The 25,604-nt window shown below is 38.9% G+C and overlaps 1 long non-coding RNA gene across 1 annotated transcript; it reads left to right on the forward strand.

Moving 5' to 3' along the window:
• The first annotated feature begins 19,852 nt into the window (after positions 1-19,852).
• Positions 19,853-22,570, forward strand: LOC123362966. Its single transcript, XR_006576663.1, has 3 exons — positions 19,853-19,982; positions 21,045-21,152; positions 22,328-22,570. It is a non-coding gene; the product is annotated as an uncharacterized LOC123362966 (long non-coding RNA).
• Positions 22,571-25,604: the final 3,034 nt, after the last annotated feature.

Genomic DNA, 25,604 nt, shown 5'->3' on the forward strand with positions numbered 1-25,604 from the left:
TTCACGGAGAAGTTTCTCTCTTAACACATTGTCTTTAGTGCCACAAATGATTCTATCTCTGGCCAGAGACTCTATCAGCTCACCAAAGTCACATGTTTTACTGAATTTCCTTAATTCTGTGACATACTATTCTATGGTATCATCAATTTTTTGCATGCATGTAAAAAATTCTCTCTCTCTCTCTCTCTCTCTCAAAGGTGTCATTCCTTTTTGGAATGCAATGTTCCTCAAATTCGTAAAATAGTCAGTATTTTACTTAACTTCATGCTTTCACCTTCTTCAAACTTAGAGTTGTTACAAATATCCAAAGCTTCCGCCCCAACAACATGCAAAAAGATTGATGGGTTTCGCTTTATCATTTTTCTCCTCTGCCCCTATAGCTGCTAAGTACAATTCAAATCTCTGTCTGAATTTTTTCCAGTTCTCTGCAACATTGCCTGACAGTTGCAGACTGGATGGAGGTTGCAATGAGGCTTTCCCCCCATTCTTAAGCTAGTCAAGCTACTACTGTGCTCACATACAATACAGAATCCTTGGCTGAATTCATTTTCAAGCCTGCTTCATTTTTGATTGCCAACTATACCCTGAGAATCTTTGTTATTAATCAGTCTAGCCTCCCCTCTATTATGTCATGCAATTTAAAAGCTACAGATGTTCTTGAAGTAAAATGATCATATTGTAACTAAATATTTATCAACATAAAACTATAATAATGGTGAAATTCTGGTATAAGAATCCATATGAATAGCCCTATTTAATCATTATGTCTAAACTAAACAAACAGGTCCTAAACAGGTCCATTTTAAATAAGAAAAAAGTGTGGTTCCCAAATCAGGTGTGAGCATAAACATGAAAATCTCCATCTGCTAGGCATTTTAATGTGCAGAAAGAACAATTAAGTTATAACTGGCACTAAATAGCATCCCCACAAGTTGTAACAAACTTTACTTTCATTTGAACTACAATCAGGCATGAAATTCTTTTTTCCTTTGAAAAATGAAAGCAGTCATTCATGATATGATCCTTACAACTAAAAGCTCACTGATTAGTATAATCAAGAGACAAGCACATTAGTACCAATGACATCTGGCTTTTGCAAAGCAATTTTTGATCCGTGTAGTTGAATGAGTGCAACAAGTAGTTATCAGTAAAATTGAATTACAGATAGCAGATTAGTATAGCTCAGGGGTAGGCAACCTATGGCGCGGGTGCCGAAGGCGGCAGACGAGCTGATTTTCAGTGACACTCACACTGCCTGGGTCCTGGCCACCAGTCCGGGGGGCTCTGCATTTTAATTTAATTTTAAATGAAGCTTCTTAAACATTTTTAAGCCTTATTTACTTTACATACAACAATAGTTTAGTTATATATTATAGACTTATAGAAAGAGACCTTTGTGTGCCAGTAAAATGTATTACTGACACACGAAACCTTAAACTAGAGTGAATAAAAGAAGACTCGGCACAGCACTTCTGAAAGGTTGCCGACCCCTGGTATAGCTGTTACATGTTCAGATGTAATAAGACATGATGTTATATAACAAACTCAAATGAAGTTTTTTTTCAGGCAAGACAACTAATCAATCCTAATACAGCACTATACAGAATGCGGAAAGGATAACATACATTACCATCTGAGAGTGGAGACATGGTTGCAGCTTACTTCATTTCTAACTAATTTCACAAAAACTCTTCCTTTTATAGGATGTCAGACAAAGAATTCTTTTGTGAACAAGAGAAATTGTGCTATTACAATTTACTTAATTAATTATGGAAGTTCTTGCATGGTATCTCCGTTTACATGATTGAAAGCTAAAGGAATTTCAAACACATTATTACTGAAAACAACTGTGTAAACAAGCACTTCCAAATGAATTAAAAACATCTTTCAAAGGGCCATTATTTCCTAAGTCACCAAAACAGCTGCAATAACAAATATCAGTCAAAGAACTGTTCAGTGATCCACTGATCTGGATCATAAGTACCCCTTATCAATCACGCTGCCTTGTTCATTACAACACACATCGGTAGTAACAGGCATCCTTTGTTAGTCGACTGGGGGTCGCTTTCTGGATTACCAGAGTGGATAATTAAGCACAGCTCTCCTATAGATTATAGACACACTCAGTCTAAAATATAGTACAGTTAAGGCATTGGAGTTTAGACATGTTGGCCAATACAGCAAGGATCCTGGGATTTTTGGGCAAATTATCAGGAGAGCTTAATATACAAAAAGAATCATGAAAGATTTATATCTACTAACACAGCTAAATTAAGCCAGCACAGACTGCTTGTTACATTTACTTAACATTCCCAATTCCTTACACTGCTTAGTCATTCCCAGTAGCTATGTAAATAAATTTATAATAATTTAAAATAAATGCTAGACAGTTTGTAGATTTAAATTCTAATTTATCTTTAATGGGTGAATTTTCAGCTACTGTGAATCCAGTGTGAGACGTTTAGTGAGCAGGCCATGAGGGCATGATAGGATGAAAGTATAATTCTCTTAAATAGCTGTATTTGTTGTTGATTTTTCACCTATCGTGGGGCCCCAAAGAGTTCTAAAATACTGCAGGCTTCTTTGCCAGTCACAGATATAAACATTTGTATAATTAAGCAGTTCTACTGAAACAGTCACCCACACTGCAAAACACAACTTTTTTCATTAAGTGATAATGTTTTGTTTTTGTTTTTGCATGTGAAATATGTCGAATTGACAGCCCTAGAGAAGTGTTGTGTTTTGTTGCAGACAAGTAGAAATGAGCAGTGTCAGCCAGCACACACGAGCCAGCACACTGGTTTACCTCAGTCCTGATCTGGAGATGCTGCTTCTAAGGGGGAGGGGAAAAAAAGAGTGTATGCTCATTACGTTTCTGACATCTCTCTCTCTTGCACACATTACCCTCCCACAAAGGTGCCAGTGGTCTATTAGGAGCTAACCTGAAAAATCCATTTAAAATAAGCTGTTGAATGACTTATGGTCACTTCTGACCTGGGCTGCATTGGACTGTGAACTAGAAAGAATAAAATGTCACAGCCCATTAATTAGTGCCCCGAGCCATCTACAGCAGTCATCTTCAAACATTTCTGGGATCTGAAAGGATTTCTTTTATATAGATATTATTCCAGACTATTAATAGACCAACCATCACTTCACACTGAACTCACCCAAATCTATACCTAGGATATAAATTGTCTTATTTTCTTGGTGACTATTCTTTTTACGATCTTTAGTAGTAGGAGGAGATGAAGGTTTCAATGAAAATAGTGAAATGAAGGATGACTTCTCTCTCTCTAGAAGCAACTACTTTCTCTAGGAGATTATTTACATCAGTTCCCACAATCCTGTGTGGGGTTGTTTCCAAGCCCTAGTAGATCCGCTTTTTGAATTCATCTTGCTCCTCTGTGGGGAGAGAATGAACATATAAATGTGCTTCTTCCACAACTTACACTGTACTTTTTGGGCGAATACCAATTTAAGTGGTGAGACATCTGCAGGCTTGTAAGCAATCTTTCTTCTGACTACATCCCAGCATCTCGAATCTCAGTCAAGAAGTGCCATGAGTCTGGTTACTACAGCAATCTCTGTAGACATGCTTATGTAGATGGATGGGAAGAATAGCTGGTTCTTCCTAACCACCATTTTTTGCACAGTTGGGATAACACGAAGATGTTAAAATAACTGAGTCATTACATTTATTCCCTTCCCCTGTTGAAAAAAATATTTGACATCAAAAGAGACCTTTTGCATCAAAGTACTGCTCCTTATTATCCTACTCCAACTATCTTTCACCTCACACAGGCATAAATGTGTTACACTGATGTAAGAATGAGTAATGAAACTACTAGATCATGCCTCATAACAGGCTTTGCTGAGGGGACTTCCATAGGCTGCGTCAATAGAATGGTATAAGCATTGAGATCTGTGCTGAGTACATCAGAGGAGTTGAGTCATACAACATGGGATTTGATTCTGCTGCACTCACTGCTTTCAAGGATTGTTTGCATTTGAACCAAGATTCAGCATGCTGCCAAAAACTTTGATGTAACCTAGGCAATCTGAGTCAAGGAATACATCACCTCCATCAACATCTTCTGTTATCTCACAAAGTCATTTTGAATAACATCCCTAGTGCAAAAAAACCCATGAAGGATTGTCTAGTGGTTAGACTCTTAACTTGGGAGCTTTAATTCCTAGCTCTGACATAGATTTTTGTAGTCCTCTTGGACAAGTCTAATTAAATGTATCATTAGATTACTAGTATTATTATTTACACAGTATGTTGTGAATATGAGGACTAAGGATGAGGCTGATATGCTTGTTCATGTATGTTGAGTATTAATGTATTTTTAATGAAGGGACTAGTATAGTTTCCCATGGGTTCTCCAGCCTCACCATTTAGTGAAAGATGTTTTGTGGATATTGTTGGAGACAATTCCCATGATTTGCTGGTGACAATATTGCAGGATATTTCCAGTATATGGATGATGCCTGGTGATTATGAAATAAGATGTATCATATTTGCCTGATTATATGAATGTATTTAAACCTTGTTACATTTACAGCAAAATAGTAGAATGAAATTTCTTGTGTTGTCTATTTCAACAATTTTACTTGAGTGTATCACAAGAAAACTCAAATGGTGCAGACATGAACTATTGAGAAAGGTATATATTTCCCATACCAGTGAGGGGTCAGAGCACAATCTTCTGACCAATATATGGTGGTCTTAATAGAGTTCCAAAGCAATTCAGAGACTCTATTCTCCAGAGAGTTGTATTGATCCAAGACATTGACAGAGATTGTGGGAGAGGCTGATTACCTCACCGTACAAAGAGACTTCATGAAGTCAGAAGTTGAATTAGTTCCTTTGGAATAAGCATCAATCTATCTGTAACACTCTGTGCCTCGAGGAAACACTCTGGACCCCCATTTTCATCCTTATAAAATGATTATGTGGTATCCAATGCCAAGTTTGTCATGTCGGGGGTCTTCAGAAGGCTCATGATGCACTGAGAATTGTTGTTATAGTAATGTTATAGGTTGTAATTTCACGTATATAGTTATGAGGCTGAAAATGTGTTCTCATGGCTTAAAACAAGCCAAGGCAAAATGCTCCTGGAACAGAGGGGCAGTTCACACCTCATCAGGGCATGTATTGGATGAACCCAGCCCAGCCTCACAGGAACAAAGGATCTGTTGACAGCAACAAAGGATCTGTTGGACTCTTGAGTGAGTCACCCCCTTCCTTTGGTCAGTTGGGGACTACGATGAGGTAATGCTTACCTGACCCTGAAGGGGTGGGGGGCAAAGCCAAGAGGGAAGAAAGAACATGGTAAGGGAGAGACATTTGCCATGCTCTTCCTCTCTCTTCCACCTTCATCTACAGACTTCACCACCAAATGAGTGAAGTGCTGATCAAAGGGGAGGGCCTGGCTGAACGGCAACCAGTCAGCTTGTGGTGAGAAGCATATAAGTTTGTAAGGGCACTGAAAGTGTTAAGATCAGCTTAGAATGTGTTTTGCTTTTATTTCATTTGAGCAAATCCTACTTGTTGTGCTTTGACTTATAATCACTTACAATCTATCTTTTTTAGTTAATAAATTTGTTTATTTATTCTACCTGAAGCAGTGCATTTGGTTTGAAGCATGACAGAAACTCCCCTTAGCATAACAAGCCTGTTACATATCAATTTCTTTGTTAAATTGATGAACTCATATAAGCTTGCAGTGTCCAGCAGGCATAACTGGACACTGCAAGACAGAGGTTCCTAGGGTTGTGCCTGGTACCAGAGAGATTGGCTAGTGTCATTCGGTTGCAGAATCCAAGCAGCTTACACATTAGAGGCCATGAGTGAACAACCCAGGAGTGGGGGTTCTCACAGCAGAGCAGAGTAAGGCTGGCTCCTAGAGTTGAGGACTGGAGATAGCAGATCACCAGTCCAGATAACACCAGGGGAATGTCACACTATCTTATCTATCTTAAAGCATTCAGAAGATTTAATCATGGTAAGGGATTTATTGTTTGCCAGTCATTATACTATGGTTTTGTCCCTTACTTGTTCTAAGACAAATTGTAATTTGCCAGTCCAGGCTTTTTCATGAAATTATGGCCACGTTTAAATCGTCTGTAACATCTTGATCCCCACATCATCTCATTTGAGACTAAGAATAAATTAACTGCTCTAATAGAGTCTCCAAAGATGACGGTGGCTACGTGATTCCCCACCTTTCTTATGATGGAGAAAAGAAGCATTTTAAAACTCCTGCATAAGACTGCCTTAAGACTCCCCTCCTTTCAGTCCCTTCTGTGACCCTCTGGCTACTTTCAGTTCTCATTTCCATTGCAAAAGCATGAGTATGCAACTTTAATAACTTTTAATGTAACTTGAGTGGTATACACATTTTTTATCATCATCATACTAATTCCTGCTCAATGCAGTTCTTGCATGATACAAAGAAGAGGTTTTTGTAGCATATGCTGAACGTGTTCAGACTGGATAATCTACTCCATGAAGCTCTTGCCACATCTGAAGCCCCTCAACTGAGAGCACTTTATCTCTGGTTCTCATATAGTCCCAGAGAGCCACAATTGTCCATTACAGACTGGTAAGTCTGACATCAGTACCAAGCAAACTGGTTGAAACTATAGTAAAGAACAAAATTGCCAGACACATAGATGAACATAATTTGTTGGGGAAGAATCAACATGGTGTTTGTAAAGAGAAATTATTCCTCACCAATCTGCTAGAATTCTTTGAGGGGGTCAATAAGCATGTGGACAAGGGGGACCCAGTGGATACAGTGTAGTTAGATTTTTAGAAAGCCTTTGAAAAGGTCCCTCACCAAAGACTCTTAAGCAAAGTAAGCTGTCATGAGATAAGAGGGAGGGTCCTATCATGGGCTGATAACTGGTTAAAAGATAGGAAACAAAGGGTAGGAATAAATGGTCAGTTTTTAGACTGGAGATAGGTAAATAGTGGTGTCCCCCAGGGGTCTGTACTGGGACCAGTCCTATTCAACATATTCATAAATGATCTGGAAAAAGGGATAAACAGTGAAGTGGCAAAATTTGCAGATGATACAAAACTACTCAAGATAGTGAAGTTCCAGGCAGTCTGTGAAAAGCTACAAAAGGATCTCTCAAAACTGGGTGACTGGGCAACAAAATGGCAGATGAAATTCAATGTTGATAAATGCAAAGTAATGCACATTGGAAAACATGATCTCAGCTATACATATAAAATAGTGGGGACTAAATTAGCTGTTACCACGGAAGAAAGAGATCTTGGAGTCATTGTGGATAGTTCTTTGAAAACATCCACTCTATGTGCAGCGGCAGCCAAAAAAGCAAACAGAATGTTGGGCATCATTAAGAAAGGGATAGATAATAAGACAGAAAATATCATATAAATCCATGGTATGCCAAAATCTTGAATACTGAGTACAGATGTGGTTGCCCCATCTCAAAACAGAAATATTAGAATTAGAAAAGTTTCAGAAAACCACAACGAAAATGATTAGGGGTATTGAATGGCTTCTGTATGAGGAGAGATTAATAAGACTGGGACTTGTTAGCTTGAAAAGAGACAACTAAGGGGGATATGATAGAGGTGTATAAAAGCATGTCTGGTGTGGAGAAAGTAAATAAAGAAGTGTTATTTACTCCTTCTTATAACACAAGAACTAGGGGTCACCAAATGAAATTAATAGGCAGCAGGTTTAAACTAAACAAAAAAGTATTTCTTCACACAGCACACAGTCAACCTGTGGAACTCTTTGCCAGAGGAAGTTGCGAAGTCCAAGACTATAACAGGGTTCAAAAAAGAACTAAATAAATTCATAATGGAGGATTGGTCCATCAATGACTATTAGCCAGGTTGAGCAGGGATGGTGTCCCTAGCCTCTGTTTGCCAGAAGCTGGGAATGAGCGACAGGGAAAAGATCACTAGATGATTACCTGTTCTGTTCATTCCCTCTGGGGCACTTGGCACTGGCCACTGTTGGAAGACAGAATACTGGGCTAGATGGACCTTTGGTCTGACCCAGTATGGTCGTTCTTATGCAGGTCATGGAAGGGAAAGCATTCGCTGACGGAACTGTGTTTTGACCCATCAATTGATTTGGAGATCAGGATCAAGGCTTTGAATTGCCAGCCGAAGTGGTTGGGGAGCACAGCATGGGCTCATAGCAGCCTGGGCCATTCAGGTGGCAGAAAGTCACATTCTGGAGCCTGTAGATTGCATACATATTCAGTGCCAAATATGGTAAACAGTACTGCCAACCCCAGGTTCAAAATCATGAGTCAAATCCCCAACAATCATGAGACTGGTCCCAAAATCATGAGGTTTATTTTTTTAAAAAAAGATTAAATCCTGCCTTTGCCATTGTCTTCTGATTTTTAAACTGCCTCTACACACACCCCAATGTGTCTGTGACAATTACCATGTCACTAGCTCTCACAAATGTGTAGTGAATAAAGAAATGTTGGTTCCAAGGCAATAGTTCTCACTAGAGGGTCCAGTCAGGATCTGGCCCCCATTTCGTTAGGTGCAATATGAATTCATTCCAATAATTACTCCAGGGTCCTTATACTAACTCTTATACATGAGACTTCAACAAGGCTTGAACCCAGAGCCTTTAGATCCACAGGAAAGTCTTATCCACATCAATTATAGTGTAAGTGACCAGAGAAAGCTTGTGGTTACACTCCATGTGGGCCAAAAATCCTGGTCTTTGGGCTTATAATTTAGTGGAACTTTCACTAGGCTACAGTGTATTGAGGAGAAGGGGTGGCATGTGACCAAGTCACACTGATATCTATTTTGCTTTCCCAAAAGCATGTGATCAGTGGAAATATATGTAATCATGAGCCTATCCAGATCAAGGGCCAAAAAAATCACATTATTCAGTTAGCAACACTAACGGTGTGACAGGTACACAGATTGCTGTGGCCAGATTGTCTTCCAGTGGTGGTGGGGGGGAAAAAATTCCTAGAAAGCTACCAGTGAAAAGTTTTTTTTAGCCACCGATGCTACTTAATTAATTAATTTAAAGCTTAGGGAAGAACTGAAAATGTTCCTGTAGCTTTGTGTCATTTTGATGAAGCAAGTGGAGTGGCAACTGCCTCCATGGAGGACAGAATCCTGACCAGATCTTCAAAATGTTTTCCCTTTTGACTAACATCACCAAAGTCTAACCTGGGTTCAGTTACCATATGCACACTATGTAAAGGGTTCACTCTAGGGATGAGTAAACTGGTTCATATAACATATGAACTGATCCAAACCTTTACCCACTGTTAGCAATGAACGTATATTGAACCATTGATGAGGTTCTGAAATGTTTATATTTTTAAATTCATTTTGCATGCTTTTCATTTCCAAGTTCTGGCTTGGGCTGATAATAAAAGGCAAGATATGAGAGCATCTGTTTTATTGTGACATTTCCAGCTCTGTTTTGCAGCTTCTAGAAATTGTGAGCAATTGATAATTCTGTGGATACTTATCTAAACTGAACCTAAACTCCAAGCCCTTAGAGGTTCACCCAGGTCTAGTCTACTGTTTAATGCTAAATTAATAACATGCTGTAGCAAATCACAGCATATTACTGCATTCTTATTGAAAGGATTCGGCACAGAAGGCTTTTTTACATTTACAATCTGCAATAAGTATGTTAGTTTCATTATTACCATTGAGAAGAAAACTAACATTTAGAATACAGAACCTCAAAAGAGAGAAACTGAAATATTTTTTCACCCACAGGCTTATGACTCCAAGACAAATGTATTGCAGGATTAAAATCAAGTGGAGTTTTCTAAAACCTAATGATGTGGAAGTCCAAGTGATCAGAGAGAACCCAAGAAGTAAATCATCTTTATTTTGTATCCTGCAGTGGAAGCCTACTGTGTCTTAAATATTAGCATTCAGTGTTATTTCTTGTGCTATAGAGGTTACAATGGAGACAAACTTCAACTAATCTGTCTTCACTTGGTTCAAGCTAACAATATAAAACTAGACTACTGCTATAAAGTCAGCTGATTATTCTGTGCCGCCACTACTTTTCTGCCATGATTTATTTCCCTAATAAAACACAGCCAGTATTCTCTATTTGCTATGTGATAGATATAAATAACATGAACTATACAAAAGGGGTGAAAAAAACATATTGAGAGAAAAAGCCAAAATGATTTTGGCCTTAAAGGTCTGAGAGTCCATAAGGTGTGTGTTTCAATCTATAGTAGGGTAAATTGGCTCAACGTCCCTAGGGAAAACAGGGAAATACTTTATCATTGCTAGAAAATGGGAATTGCTTGCTCTGTTTCATTTTAGCTAAATACTTCATTCTGATTGATAAGCAGCACACTGTACAACTCGTTCTCCTATGGCTTCTCCTATTGAGTCTCCTAGTTTAGATAATTCTTCATACTATCAGATTTATGCTAGTGAAGTAACGTGCCTTTTCTCCATTTAATCCTATTTCTGTCCTATAATATATAAATATCAGGTACCAATAGTTCTCAACAAGGTAGTGTTTTGGTTTTTTTAAGTCCTGCTAATATATGGTCATTTCTAGCTGGCATATTTCTTTCATATGAGTGCAGGTTTTTCCATAGCTTTCTCCTGTTCCCCTATTTTCATCTACTTTATTCCTCCTACACTCTCCCCCAAGCATTTCTTATACAATATAAATATAATCTCATTTTTAAATCACCTTCTTTAACATCCCAAGGCTCTGGTGCTGTCAAGTTTCCTTTGTTCCTAATGCGCAATATAAACACACCCAGAAAAAGTTGATAAAGTGACTCCTGATTCTGTCAGCCTCAATTGGAAGCCTCCTCTGAGGCTGACTATGATTTCATTTTCAACTGGCACAGCCAGTAAGATTTTTAGATATTTAGACCTTTCCTCATATTGTACAAGCTTGATTCTTCACAGGCCCCATTCCCCACAGTGGCATGTGTTTAGGACTGGACTGAATTGACTGGACTGAAAAAGGCTATACTATAAGAGTCTGCATCCACATGCAATTAAGGCAGCTTCTTTGAAGCACAGAATCCTGGTCATGTGTTAAGAAGGGGCCTTTAAATTTCAAAATACAAAAAACTTTGTTCCAAGGCTCACCACCTGCAATGAGAGAGTAGCCTCTTATATGGAAAGTCTTTCTGCTTGCTTGGCATACTGTTTGATACTCTTCTCCCTCTGCCTGAAAGCTGGAATAGGAAGCTTAATTCTGTTTAGTTTGTTTACCACACAGACCTGATGGCACTTTGGAGTTATTAGACTTTCTTCTGCCTATGTGGCAGATTACCGAAAAGCACCACCAAGAAGCCCTTCCCCTATGAGCAACTGGGAAAAGGGATTAGGAAGCATGTAAACTCCCTACACTATGGAGTAAAGGAGTCCATTGGGGATTGCCAGGAAGGAAGAGTCACTAATACTTGGCAAATATTGATATTAGTGGATGTAAATGACCGTCATATAACCAAACATTCTGGTTAATTGAAGATCAGATAACCAGTGATTGTACTGTGTGTCTATGGTGTAATTGTCTACTTCTGCTATTTGATGTGTCTATCATCTGTATAATTATTTGTCAAATGTACTGGTCATAAACATATTCATTGCTATATATATTTTAAAATTGAGTGGGTTTTTTTTCATAACATGTACAACTTCATCAGAGAGAGATCCCCTCACAGATCATGTCTCTCCCTTCCCAGGACCCCAATCCTACCATTGCTAGGTTGTAAAAATATTTCATCTGGAGTCTTCCAGGAAAAGCACTATTAACCAGACATTATTCTTAAAGAAGTGCACAAATAAAACTACCACTGCTACCACTTCCCCTTGAAGGGCTGCTGCATACTCCCCCTCTGTGGTCACCCTCTGCTGGCCAGGATATAGGATAGATAGAACCATGGTTCTACCTACTCCCCATCACTCCCTGACCAACTTTTGGCCAGTTAATCCTATGGTGGGTGCAAGTAAATAGCAGCTCCTGCACTCCCCTGAATGCAGAGTCTGCACTTATGGACGGTACAGAGGAGGAGTCTCTCTTTTTGAGAACCCCGTTCTCAGTGCCAGTGTCAGCAAGGACCCACACGCTGGCTTTGTAATATTTTGGTAACTCCTTAATGAATGATGAATTCCTTGAGATGGAGCAAGATCTCCAACAACTAGAAGTGCCACTCAGATTTCCTGTAAAAAACACAACAGAGTAAGTCTGATTGAGAATAAAAGCAGAAGGTGGTGTTTTGAAGGACCTCAGGAGTTACACCAATACAATTTTCTGCATGGAATTGCTTTAAAGATTTTTTTTTCTGTTATGGTTAAATTTCACATAACTCTTTCCTACAGAAATTCATCTTTCTCATCCCTGAAAAGTCTATGGCCAGTCTTTCATATGGATGCACAAAATCATATCCCAAGCGCAACTGATTTTGGCATTAATTTTTGTAGTGGCTTTCTCTTTGCAATGAATTATCACAAGTAGCTTTATTTCTAGAGAATGGAGAAAATATAATTAACAATAGACAACTGGATTAAGAATATTAGTCTCATTGTGTAAACCATTCTGTGCTCTCATTCCTTAGAAGTAAAAATATTTTTTGTGTGTGCTGCTACTGAATTGCTCTACTTAACAACTTCTGGACTTCATGTTGTTTGTTCTCTGCTTTTCCCCATCACTAAGGCTGACTCTTCATCTACGTTCTGTTCTGAACTGAGGACTTTACCACATAAATACTGCCAGGATGTAGATTTGGATAAAATACAGCATTTCCTCTTTATCTTAGCAGAAACCCATTTTCATTTTTTTGAAGGACAAGAAGAGATGCACATTTTAATCAATGCCACTGAAGAAGAATAATGAAAAGCCTTCTTTGCATTTTAAATTGGAAAATGTGCTGCTTTGTGCTTTCAAGGCCACTAATCAAAGTTTCTGTCATGCAAAATACAACAAAAAGATAATTGTACAAAACGAGAGGAGACCCAACAGATAATAGGTGAAATTATTAGGAGTACACAGGACACTTTAAAGATGGATTCTGTACAGGTAGGTATCATGATACTTATTTAGGAGTAACTATACTAATGAGACAATTTAATGTTAATATGGGAGCAACTTATAATACTTATGTCAAGCCCCTCTGCCTTCCAGAATCATCGATAGATGATATGTTGTGCCTTGTCCCCACCCAATTGCATTTTTGAGGATTACTGAACACTACAGTCTCAAGCCCCCTCAAAACTCTTGTTTAGACTTGCCTCATATCATGATAGTGGTCAGTTGTAAAATGCAAATCTGGATTCAGATTCCAAAACCCATCCCTTACATCCATTCTTTGGGGAATCTTTGGATCCAGCATTTGTGCGTGGAGCCCACCTTTGGTACAACTTACCCCAAACTGATATAATTATCAAGCAAAGTTGATTTAACAGCTCAAAACTGAATTAAAATTATGACAATTTATGGGGTGGGACGCATACCTAGTCCTTGATTTAAGCAAGCACCACTCATTTGTAATCAAGAGAGTTATGTTCGCTTACACCAGGGCTGAATTGGGCACATCAAACCTTTGAACATAGTGATCTACAAACAAATAAGAGAGTACATTTTAATAACGCTTTTATAAGCAATAAAATCAGTAGAAAAAAATGCATGACTCAGTATCTCAATGGCATTTGATATAAACTCTTCTGCAAATGAGGCATTGAATCCTCAGACCCTGAGCCATGTCTTCAGTAAGAGGGATCCCCTTAACTCCTCACACTCAGGCTGTCTCTTCTTCAAGTAACCAGTCAAGGCTCTTAACTATTCCAGTACTAAGTGTGTTGGCAACAATGGCTCTGCCAGTATTGTATTAGCAACACTGTGAGTCTTTGTTGATTAGATTAGACTTACTTTGAGCAACTGAAGTACACTTAGAGTGAAATGCTGGCCTCATAAAAGTCAATAGAAGTTTTTTGCCGTTGACTTTAATGGGGCCAGAATTTCACCATTAGTATTTAAAGGGGTGGTTGCTGCTAGTGTGCACAAGGCCTTCTGATGTTGCTAATGGTGGTAGAACTGAACCAGTATTAGCACGGGTGGGAAATATATAGAAAAATTACACAGTATAGACTGGACTTTTACACTGTCTCTTTACATTTTAATTTTCCCAGGGAAGGAACTGATGACCTGATTCACCATTGTCCTTCACCTTGTGCAGCCATTTATGCTAATGGGAGCATTTTATGCTCAGTTTACACTGGTATAAATGACCAAATAAGGTGCAGAAACTTATGAGTTAGGTTCTGTATTCTTGCCTGTAAATCAATTTACCACGTTTGGAACTACACAAACAGTAAATGATAACAATAATTGCCAGTTTTATCAACATGTCTCTTTATTGATGTCCATTGTTAATGGCTTTAGCAATGCAGTTCTGCCTAGGAACAGTAGGTAGAGAATCTTATACCCAAGATTAGGTTTACTGCAAACATTTCTCACAGCTCTACTAATAACTAATGTTGGGACTGAGCAAAGAAACCTTTATATGACTAATTTCCTTTAACTAATGAATGAAAAAGAAAAAAAAATGTTTGAAGTAAAGATCATAGGTCAAATCCAGCTCTAGGATTGCAAGGTACAATTAAGGTAATGTTTGACCTCAAATTGTAACCGGTTTCATTAAGCTAATTTCTTATCTTCATGCCTCAGTGCTTTGCAGTTACTATTACTTTTCTGTTAATATTTCAAATGACATGAACATTTGTAACAAAGATGCTTGGGTGTGACTAGATTTCTCTGATATGATTTTATCACACATTACTTTATACTTTTAACTGCTACATCAATTTTTGTTTCCTCAATAAGTTCTTTACACACCCAATCATGTGCACAAACAAAAATTAACAAATAATAAAACCCTACAAAGTAACCAGATTTGTTCTCTAATTCCTTTGGAAGGAAGAAAGAGAGAGATTCCTATTGCTTGCCCCATTTTTAAACACTTTGGAGGTACTTGTCTATTATGGTGATGGGACCCATAACAGTATCTTGAGAGACAGACAGATGCACTCCATTTAATTAAGACACATGTAAGGGGTGAATCCATTAAACAGATAAATCTCCCAGAGAACAGAATTAAGTGATAATAAATATTAGTCATATCACTTTAATGGGGAAGCAATTCTGCTCAGTGATTTAATGGCGCTGGGTGGTGGTTAGGCTTTTTGTGTATCTTTGTCTAATGATGGTTCTCACTTATTTATAATTTACAACCACTTTGCACAGATGTAAATGACAGCACTAAGGGCAGATCTATAGTGAATCATTATTACATAATTGTATTGGTTAGAAAAAAAATACATGAAAAATAAATTAGTTAAATTAGATAATTTACCTATCTGTCAAAATTAACGTAAGGTTTACTATTTTCTATGAAAATTAAATACTTTTTTATTTAAAATAAATTAAATAATCCAAACACTCTACTAGTTGCAAATGACATTGGTATGAAGGAATACTAGCTTCTCTTATCTCTCACCCACAGTACAGGCAGCTGTCAATAAAACTGCACAAAGATCAGTTATCTGACTTTTCCGTTTGTGCTGTTCCTTTTTAGTATTGTACACAAGTAACACAAAATGCTTGTTCTGTTTCAACAAATGCTCCTCCTTATTCATCACAACAACAATCTCATTGTCTGGCTGAGTTTTTATAATCTCATATATTTAGAGATTCTCAGCAAAAAGAAGGCAAAAGAGGAAGACAAGGTAAAAAGATTAATGAACTTAAAAATTGCCAGAGGCCAGAAGATAACCCAGTTTTCATACAGCTCAGTAATTAACATGTCAACTCAAGTCTTTGTTATATGGAATTTAAAGTGCTTTTAAAAGGTTAGAACTATGTATTTGCCTTCAATGCTCGGTATAGTGATCTTGATGTTGGCATTAATATGGAAATCATATGACTGAAAACTGCACTGGAAATAGCTATGAATTGAAGTCAGGCATCTGCATTTGTGGCTATTTTCAGGTAAATTCAATTAAAGCCATATATGGTCTGTGTATTTGTTCTCATATTTTGTAATACCACAGAGACCAATTTTGGTGGCCCAAAACAATGTGAGACTGTCTTCTTCTATTTTCACCATCCAAATGCTGAAATACTGGAATGCCAGATCTGACATTACTTCAGATACAGAATAGTATCATTGGGCACTGCAAATATGCAATTAATATTAAGACATTAACAAACAAACAATGGAAAGCTGCAAATGGCTTATGACTATTAGTCATGCACATCCATCCTAATCTCGATTCAAAGACTAATAGATGTGTTAGTGCTGGTGTGCTGGCCTGCAGCTAGCTTAGAGCCAGATTCTGCCATGCTTATTTGTGCTTAATAGAACCCTATTAGCAAGAAGCCCCACCAACAGCAGAACTCTCAGCCCCAGTGGAGGGAAGCTAAGATGGTGTTAAGCAGCTACACTTGTCACCACTGGACTCTGAGCTGGTTGGTGCGGGGGCTAAATGTTTAGATAATGCTAATTTACATAATGCTGAGATTCTGCATAAGTTACAGCATCCTGTCGTTCCTCGTCTATGAGTAGCAGCTCTTCCCAGAATCTCTGTAGCCCTACAAACTATGGCACCGCCTATGACATGCCCCTCTCACTTCCAGTTTCACCGCTAGTATTCCCCCATGCCAGGATATGTGAGAGAGCCATTGGAAACAACCAGTATCTGTGTTCTTCAGTTCCTGCACTTGGAGCATTCTCCTTCAGCAGGATCTGAGACTTTTTAGAGCTCCTTTATGCAGCACTGGCCATTTTATATAGCATAAAGGGGCTTAATAGGGGTGAGAAGCACACAGAGTGAACTGTTGGTGGAGTAAGGTACTATTCAACATAAGGCAGATAGAATCTAATACTTAGACAACTACCTTCTGTCTTCCTAAAATTCGCTCTGCAGTGTCAAATGGAGAAATTATTCTCCACTCCCTTCCATGAAACTGTTAGCCATCTTGCACAAGCAAGATGATGCATCACAATCATATTCAACAACCAAGAGGATTGCATTTCTTTGGTAGTGGAATTATCCTTGTACAGACAGCTAGTGAAGCATTTTTTAGATTCTTCTAGATGAAAGGTATATATATGTAACTGTGCTATTAAAGGGATTAATAAGCTACAAGAAAAAGCTTAAGTGCTACATTGATCAAATTTTCTGATATAAATAGAATTAGAGGGAAGCATACACACTGGAGGACAGGTCCAGAATGCAAAGTGATCTAGAAAAGGAATTGCATTGGGAAGAATGTTATAAGGGGAGAGTAGACACTAAAAAAATGTAAAGCCATATGTGTGGGAAGAGGAAATAAACAATGTAAATACAAACTGGAGGGGAAGCTGTCTAGAAAGCAGTGAGTGAAAGAGAGATCCGAAGTGACAATAGATCAGCGGCTAAATATGAGCTTGCTCAATGATTCTGTCGAGGGAGAAAAAAAAAAGCCAGAGCTATTTCTGGATGTATATACAAAGGCATCTCATTTAGAATAAGGGAGGTGATAATGTCACTCTCCACAGCCCTGGTATGAGCATATCTGTAATGTTACATGCTATTTTAGTCCCATTAGTTCAAGAAGGATATTGCAAAAATGAAGGAGAATACTAAGAAGGGCAACATAATGACACAACAATGGGAGGATAAGATATATAAGGACAGACTTAAAGAGTTCGGTTTGTAACAAATGGAAAAGAAAGACTTAGGGATGAGTTTTATGGCAAAGCAATATAAATGAAGGAAAGAAGATGAATCATTTTATCATTACATTGTAGGGAAAAGAGTAATTATGGTCTAAGATGGGAAAAAGAGTGCTCCTTGACCATAGCATGACAGGTGAGGTGAAGCATACTCTGATTCCATGCAGGGGTTTGCAGCCCTTATGTGGCACCAACCATATGGGTCAACATTGAGTCAGCAGTGTGCCCTTGTTGCCAAGAAGGCTAACAGCATATTGGGCTGCATTAGTGGGGACATTGCCAGGAGATCGAGGGTCGTGATTATTTCCCTCTCTTCAGCACTGGTGAGGCCACATCTGGAAGATTGTGTCCAGTGTTGGGCCCCCCACTACAGAAAAGATGTGGACAAATTGGACAAGGTTCAGTGTGGGATATGACAATGATTACGGAGCTGGGGCCCATGACTTATGAGGAGAGGCTGAGGGAACTGGGGTTATTTAATTTGCAGAAGAGAAGAATGAGGGGGGATTTGATAGCAGTCTTCAACTAAAAGAGGATGGATCTAGGCTGTTCTCAGTGGTGGAAGATGGCAGAACATGGAGCAATTGTCTCAAGTTGCAGTGGGGTAGGTCTAGGTTGGATATTAGGAAACACTATTTCAATAGGAGGGTGGTGAAGCACTGGAATGGGTTACCTAGGGAGGTGGTGGACTCTCCATCCTTAGAGGTTTTTAAGGCCCAGCTTGACAAAGACCTGGCTGGGATGATTTAGTTTGGGGTTGGTCCTGCTTTGAGCAGGGGGTTGGACTAGATGACCTCCTGAGTTCTCTTCCAATTCTAATCTTCTATGATTCTATGAACCTGTGTAATCTAGAGGACCCCTGCAATTCAACTTCCTGGGGTGCATGGGGTATTGTGGGAAGGCCAGGAAAGGAGTGGGGCCAGTGGACCCATATGTATTCAGATACCATCTCTCCCTGGAGGTGCAGTGAAGTCACTGCAGTCTTGAGGCTCTGTGATCTCTTCCCCAACTGGATTCTGGGGTTCCCCTGGTACAGAACTCAATTGCTCAAGATGTACACTGGGAATAGAAACTGGTTCTTACAGCACAAAGTAATGGATAGACATCATAGAACAGTCATCAATTGCAGTGAATGCTAGGTGATAGCGTATCTATATATTACACTGTCAGCTATAAAAAAAAAAAGAAAAAGAAAAAAAGAAACCTGCATCCTGTACCATTTTATTTATTGTGTTTTGATTTAAATCCTTCCACTTGATCTTTGTTACAATTTAATGGCCATTCTTGTAAACTTATTTTTCTTACGGGTGATTCTTTTTTATTTTGCTTTTCACTTTATTGTAGCTTTCCTTGTTGACCTTCTGCTCATGTGCTTGTTCTCAATTTCACATAGTAAGCCTTTTTTCTGATGTTCTATCACGTATTTCTTGGATTATATGGCATGTTGTTTTCATTGGTGTCACTTTTATTTGCCCAGTTTTCCTTTTATTCTCAGTAAATCTTTTATATAGCTGGTTGAAATCAGTGTTCAGGACAATAGTTTCCTTAGTTTCAGTTTGCATGGTTTCTCCTTCACCATGAATTTCATCCTGAGCTTCAGGCACAAAGCAACCTCAAATATCAAAGTGAAATTGCAGTCACGAATATCATGGACAAAATTCAGAGGTGAGGTATAAACTTGAGTGAGTTAGACTCCTGCTCATTTCACTAACATGGACCCAGATCCACAAAGGGACTTTGGCCTTTCAATGCCTACATTTAGGTGCATTGAAAATCACTGGAATCCACAAATCTTGCATTAGGTGCATAGACTCCCTATAAAATGCATGGGAAAGGATAGGCACTTGAAAATGGTATCCAAAAAAACCAGCATGCTAGGTGGGAAGTTATCTAAGATAGCCAGTTGAAGATGCCAATGAGAGAGGTGTGTCCTAAGCTGCACCCTTCTCCTGAGGTCAGGCTGGAGGGAGTCATGCACTGCTGCTCGTGATCCACACCTGAGAACCCTTTTCTGGAGTTAGGTGCCTAAACTGTTCTTGCAAGAGCACTTAAGGCACCTTCCTAATTCTGCACAAAACAGCCAGGGGCTGGGAGAGGAAGGTGGAGGTACCCACTCCTTTACAACCTGAAGCCTAGTGATTAAGATACTCACATGGGATGTGAAAGATCCACTTTAATTTCTTTTTAGGCCTGTTGAGATAAAGGGATTTGGACAAGGATCTCCTCAGGTGAGTGGCCCAATCTCTGGGGTACAGAGTTATTCTTACTCTTTCTATGACCCAATTAATATTTTATACAAAGTGGAATGGCTTCAACAAGACAAAATGAGATTAACTCACATCAGATTATCTCATAGTCTGCTGGCTAGAGCACTTGCTTGAAGGTGGAAAAACCCAGTTCAAATCCCTTCTTCTCAGGAGGGTGTGGTGAATTCCTTAACTGATGGACTAAAAATTAAAAAGGAAGCTACTAACTTCTCCTTCCAAACACCTATTTTTACCTGGTTTGAGGATTGTGATAGGGTATAGGTGTGAGATAAGTGCCTAGCTGAGGCACAACAGCACATTTCCAGAGGTGGAAACTTTAGGTACCTCATGAACCTTTACAGCAAAAATTAAAAGCCAACAAAGGCTAGGCAGTAGCTGAGCATGGTGTTTGTGGATCACAGTAACATGTAAATAGGGGGGTTAAGTACCTAATTCCCTGTGTGGATCTGGACAACAGTATTAGCCACATGAATCATTGGGTTTTTAGACTTAGTGCTGTCTGAGCTCCCAGTACTGCAGTGAACTGCACACCAATGTATTTATTTGAAGTCAATGGGGCTCTGCACAGCTGCAGGTATTTGCCATATAGTGCTTTCTGCAGGCTTGGAGCCCACTTTTCAAAACAAGGAATCAAAACTAGATGTCAATTAAAAGTAAGGTGACTTATTTTCATGTACACATTCCCTGGTACAGTTTTGTGAGTTACTTTTCTTGCTACACTCCTTTTTTTCTGGGTGCTTGACATGAGTTATAGCAAATTAGCTGCTCTGAGACTCAGTGGTCCAAATTCAGAGCAGAAGTATCAAGCAGAGAGTGTGAGAAAATAAGAGAATATAAAATAGTCTAAAAGTAAACTAATTACAGAAAAAAAATTAAATCTCAAACATATTCCAACAATGACAATCTCGTGAATCCTGATGTTTTTCACCCTGAATCCTAGTGCTCAGAAATAAAGGAATGCAATCATTTCCCTATGAACTTTTTTCCTGTAATACCCAGTTACAACTGAACTCTCTGCTCTAGGTTCTTCCTCCCATGAAAATCTGGTAGTTACTCCTTTAAATCTGGGGAGAGAATCAGCTGACACCCACAGCGCTAGAAGGCTATGCCATTCATTCTTCCTTCTATCTGGTAAGTATTTTTAGCTCTTATTATGTTTTTTGCCTGGTTTTCCCAAGCTCTTTCAGCTGAGGAAGTGGCATCTCCTCACAGCAGGTCACATAATCTTAGGCTCCACTTTGAATTCAGCTAGTAAATATCAGTAATTATAGAGAGAGTTTAATGCTGGACCCCATTTCACTTGAAAGGTCTGTGAACTTTATCACCTGTGGCTGGACTATCAAATTTATGGGAGAACTCCAAACAGAGTCTGGATGTTTTTTGTTGTGCTATGATCATAGTTCCTGACTTTATTTATTGTCTTTTTCTGAGCATTTTTCTCCTCCTAATCATTTTCAAATTATAACTTAATCTAAGGTGCTGGCTACATTTGTTACTCTGATGTCCTGCAGCATGAAATAGACTTTTAACCAATACTCAGATCAGGTTGTCAGATACTAGATATCTTCCTCCTGTGATTTTTAATATATTTGGAGGGGTGGCAGATGGGTAAATAAAGTCACCCTCAGACCCTTTATTATCTAGTACACAAGCTCATAAATGATAATGCTAAACACTGTATTTAATTTAAATTAAATTAAATTAAAAGTTGAGAGGGGCCAAGGGTCCTCAACTCCTGTTAAAGGATTGCACTTGGCAGGCTCAGGTCCATAAACAGAAGTTAATAGAAACCTCAGAATTCTGATCTATTTTCATTCTCATCAATATTTAATCACATTGATTCATTGGTTAAAGTGCACATTCATGCCTGTAAAACTTGTCTTTTAAATTGTCTCCTTTCCTGCCTTCCTGTTGGCAGAGTAAGAGGAGGTTGTGGGCTCAACCACAGAATTGTGTACCTTCCTCATCTCCACACACAAAATTAAGACTGTTGTCTCTGTTAGATTAAAGATGCCCCCCCCCCTTAAACTTGCCTCTCATTCTGTGTCTGGACAGGAGCTTACACTCCCAGTTGTGGTCTGGGGGTGCACAGAAGGTGGGAGTGCTGCTTCTGAGCCCTGACCTTCTCTAGAAAATGGATCTGCTGGTTTATGTGTGGTGGCACAGGCTTCAGCATGGGCTAGCAACATGAGTACTTACCTGGGGTTCCTGGGTGGGCTCTTGCAACATGTGGTGCTAGTGTGCGAGATAGATGTAAGCATACCTCTGATAGCTTTACTGAGCTGCAATCAAACCTTTAATTGCAGTGTAGACACATCTTCAGAGGGGACAGGGCCAACTACTGACAAATTCTCCACCCATCACCAAGCCAGGGTGTGAAAATAGAAGGAAGCCAACATCAACTACTGTGAAGTGAACTGCCCTGCTGAAGCTGGATGATCTTGGGGTGGACAAAATTTGGGAGAGTGCCTGAAATCTTGGCTCCTGCAGGAACCAATTTGTGCAGGGGATGACTGGAAGCCTGGGGAGACCTGGTCAGCAGTGTGAAAACACAGGGGCTCTGCAAGATGGGATGGACCTCCCATCCAGATGAATAAATTTGCAGAAAAATCAACAAATTGAAACTCATGGCATTTTTACACCCTCTTAGTTGAGTGGTTTCCGGATAGAGAGAATGCAACCCAGTGTCTGCCTTTTAATCTTTTTAAGGCTTCTTTTGGAATGAGTAACAAGAACTATCTATGAAATCAGTCCATAATTCAACCTGCCACCCAGATAGTAAAATCTACCATTTATTGCTACCTGAAATATCTTACAGAAGTTGCATTTAATGTAAACATATTACTCACCAAAAATTATGTGGGGGGAAAAAAAATTAAGATTGCAAAGTCAAGTGCTCAAGTTAGGAAATGTTAGAGTTATGATCATCATAAATTTTTAACCTGGGAAAAAATCTATTTTCCTCTCATTTTGTTTTCTGAAATAACCAAACTCTTTTGGCTAAAGTTAAAAATGGTCTGAGGCAGACGTCTGGGCTGAAGTTTTCCATGCCAGATATCTAAAGTTTGACACAATTATAAGCAACTGAAAAAAGGGTGTTATGATGGCAACCGTAACAATAGGCAGTTCTATGAGCACAACCTATAACTTGTGTGAGATAAGGGATCTCCAGTAAAGCTGGTCCAGTAATTTGAATATTTTTCAGTTAGAAAATATCACAATATTTTTTCCAATAAAGTATCTGACAAATATTTCCCACTATTTGTCCCCATTCTAGTGACCAAAAAGAGGCATATACATGTCAGTTACTTTTTTAACAAGGTGAATCAATTGCAATGGATTGTTCCAAGATGTCCCGCAGAAACTTCTCTAAGGAAAACTTGTGTGATTCAGGATTAGTCCAAAGAAATAATTTAATTAAAATTATTAAATTAATACACTTTAATTAAATACAGATGTTAATTATTAAATTAATACACTTTAATTAAATACAGATGTTATTCCATGTGATGGCAAATACATACCCTCATGACATGCATATGAATTGCTAAAGAAGAGAAGAGATAGATGAAGACAAAATGATACTACAGGATTTATTTTTGTTCTCGCTGAAATACAATCTATTATAAATCAGATGTCACCTTGTTGTCACCAAGAAACACCACATTTAACAGTTGTATGAATATTTAAAGAAAAGCCATTTCATAAAGGTGAAAGATAAGGCTACAGGCTACATAATATCTTTTCTTGAGATTTCCTATTGAGACTTCAGTGATTTAATGGTCCAAGTGATCAATGGTGGTACTAAGGAGGAACTGCTAAATCAAAGTCTTAATAGCTTTTAACACAATTTATAGCCTAAAGTTTGTTGTGAATATGTGGCTACATCCTGAATCCTGTAAACTAAATGATTATCTTTTTACTGAACGAGCTAAGGAAAATGCTTTATAAAAAGAGACCATGCATTTCTATGAGCTAATTAGAAGTAATAGTTGTAAATAATAACTTGAACTGATATGCTTTTTACGTTTGGATTCATCAAGGGAAGTGAGCAGATATCAACAAAATTAAACTACCCATTCAAAGCAATGGTGCAGAAATTTGCAGCACTGAATCCTTAGCTGGCAACTTGCCAGGAACCTGTGCCTAACTTACAGAAATAATTGCATAGATTCAAAGTGTTTAAATTGGAGCTCTTAATGCACAAAGTCTTCCTAATTTTTAGATTATTTTTGACCATCCAATGTGTTTCCTTCCACCATTGTCACACTTTAAATCTTCCTCTTCTGATATCTCTCTTTAGTTCCAGAAAATTCTGCCATGTTTGCTCCTTGCCCCTCCCCTCACCCCCCCCCAAAAGAAGCTTTTCCAAAAATTACAAACTTGCTCTTGCTGAGAGCTCAGTACCTCTTTTTGGATATTTTCTTTTCTTCACGTGGCTCCTTTCAGGCTCTTCTTCAATCATCTCTTCTGCTCAAATATGCCTGGGGAAGGGAAGGGCATACTTATGGCAATACTGATGTTGATTGTTTTCCTAGCATGCCCATTCCATTAACCATGCTCACTTTGTCTGCACATTAACCTATAGTACCACAACCACCACACACCTAATGAGACCACTGTAACTACTAACTTGTGCAAATGCAATTGTCTGTTACTTTGCCTCTCACCCCTCTCTCTTCCTGCTTATCTGTTTATTTGTCCATTGTATATTCTCTAAATCCTAGATTGAGGGAGGGAGCCATCAGTGGTATTTGTACAGCACCTGGTACAATGTGGCCCTAACCTGTATTTCAGATCCGTAGGCACTACTGCAATAAAAATGACAAGGGCCCTCACTTCCTCCTCTTCATGCTATCTGTTGCCCTCGTCTCTCTTACCACTTGTTTTTTTTTCCCACCCACTCATTCAGAGATGGCAACTCCCCAATTTGCCTGCCAGCATAACACAAAGGTTTCTACTCATTCACTTTCCCTGGCAGCTGCGGGTGAAAGCACCCAGACCTTCCTCTGCTCACACTACCTGCAAACATATTTTGTTAGATGTTGAAAGTCAGTATGTGGCTTTAGACTTACCAAGAGAGGAGGCCAGTAAAGAGGGATAAGCCTTAAAGAAAGGAGTGGGCCATGAAGAATTAGAAGGCACATTCTACATCTATCAGCTTCTCTAACAGGCTACTGCAGAAATTCCTGGCTTGTTCAGCCTATTAAAAATATCTAGGGCCCTACCAAATTCATGGTCCATTTTGATCAATTTCACGGTCATAGGATTTCATCTATTTAAATGATTTCATGATTTCAAAAAGGAATTGTGCGGGGATCACAAGGTTATTATAGAGGGGTTGTTGTACTGTTACCCTTATTTCTACACTGCAGGTGATGGCGGCACTACCTTCAACGCTGGGAGGCCAGAGAGTGGCAGCTGCTGTCTGGGAGCCAAGCTCTGAAGGCAAAGCCCCAACCAGCAACAACGCAGAAGTAAAGATGGGATGGAATAGTATGGTATTGCCACCCTTATTCTGTGCTGCTGCCTGAAGAGTTGGGCCCTCAGTCAACAGCCGCCATTCTCCAGTTGCCCAGCTCT

The sequence above is a fragment of the Mauremys mutica genome, chromosome 2, assembly GCF_020497125.1.
Source record: "Mauremys mutica isolate MM-2020 ecotype Southern chromosome 2, ASM2049712v1, whole genome shotgun sequence".
Classification (NCBI taxonomy): Eukaryota; Metazoa; Chordata; order Testudines; family Geoemydidae; genus Mauremys; species Mauremys mutica.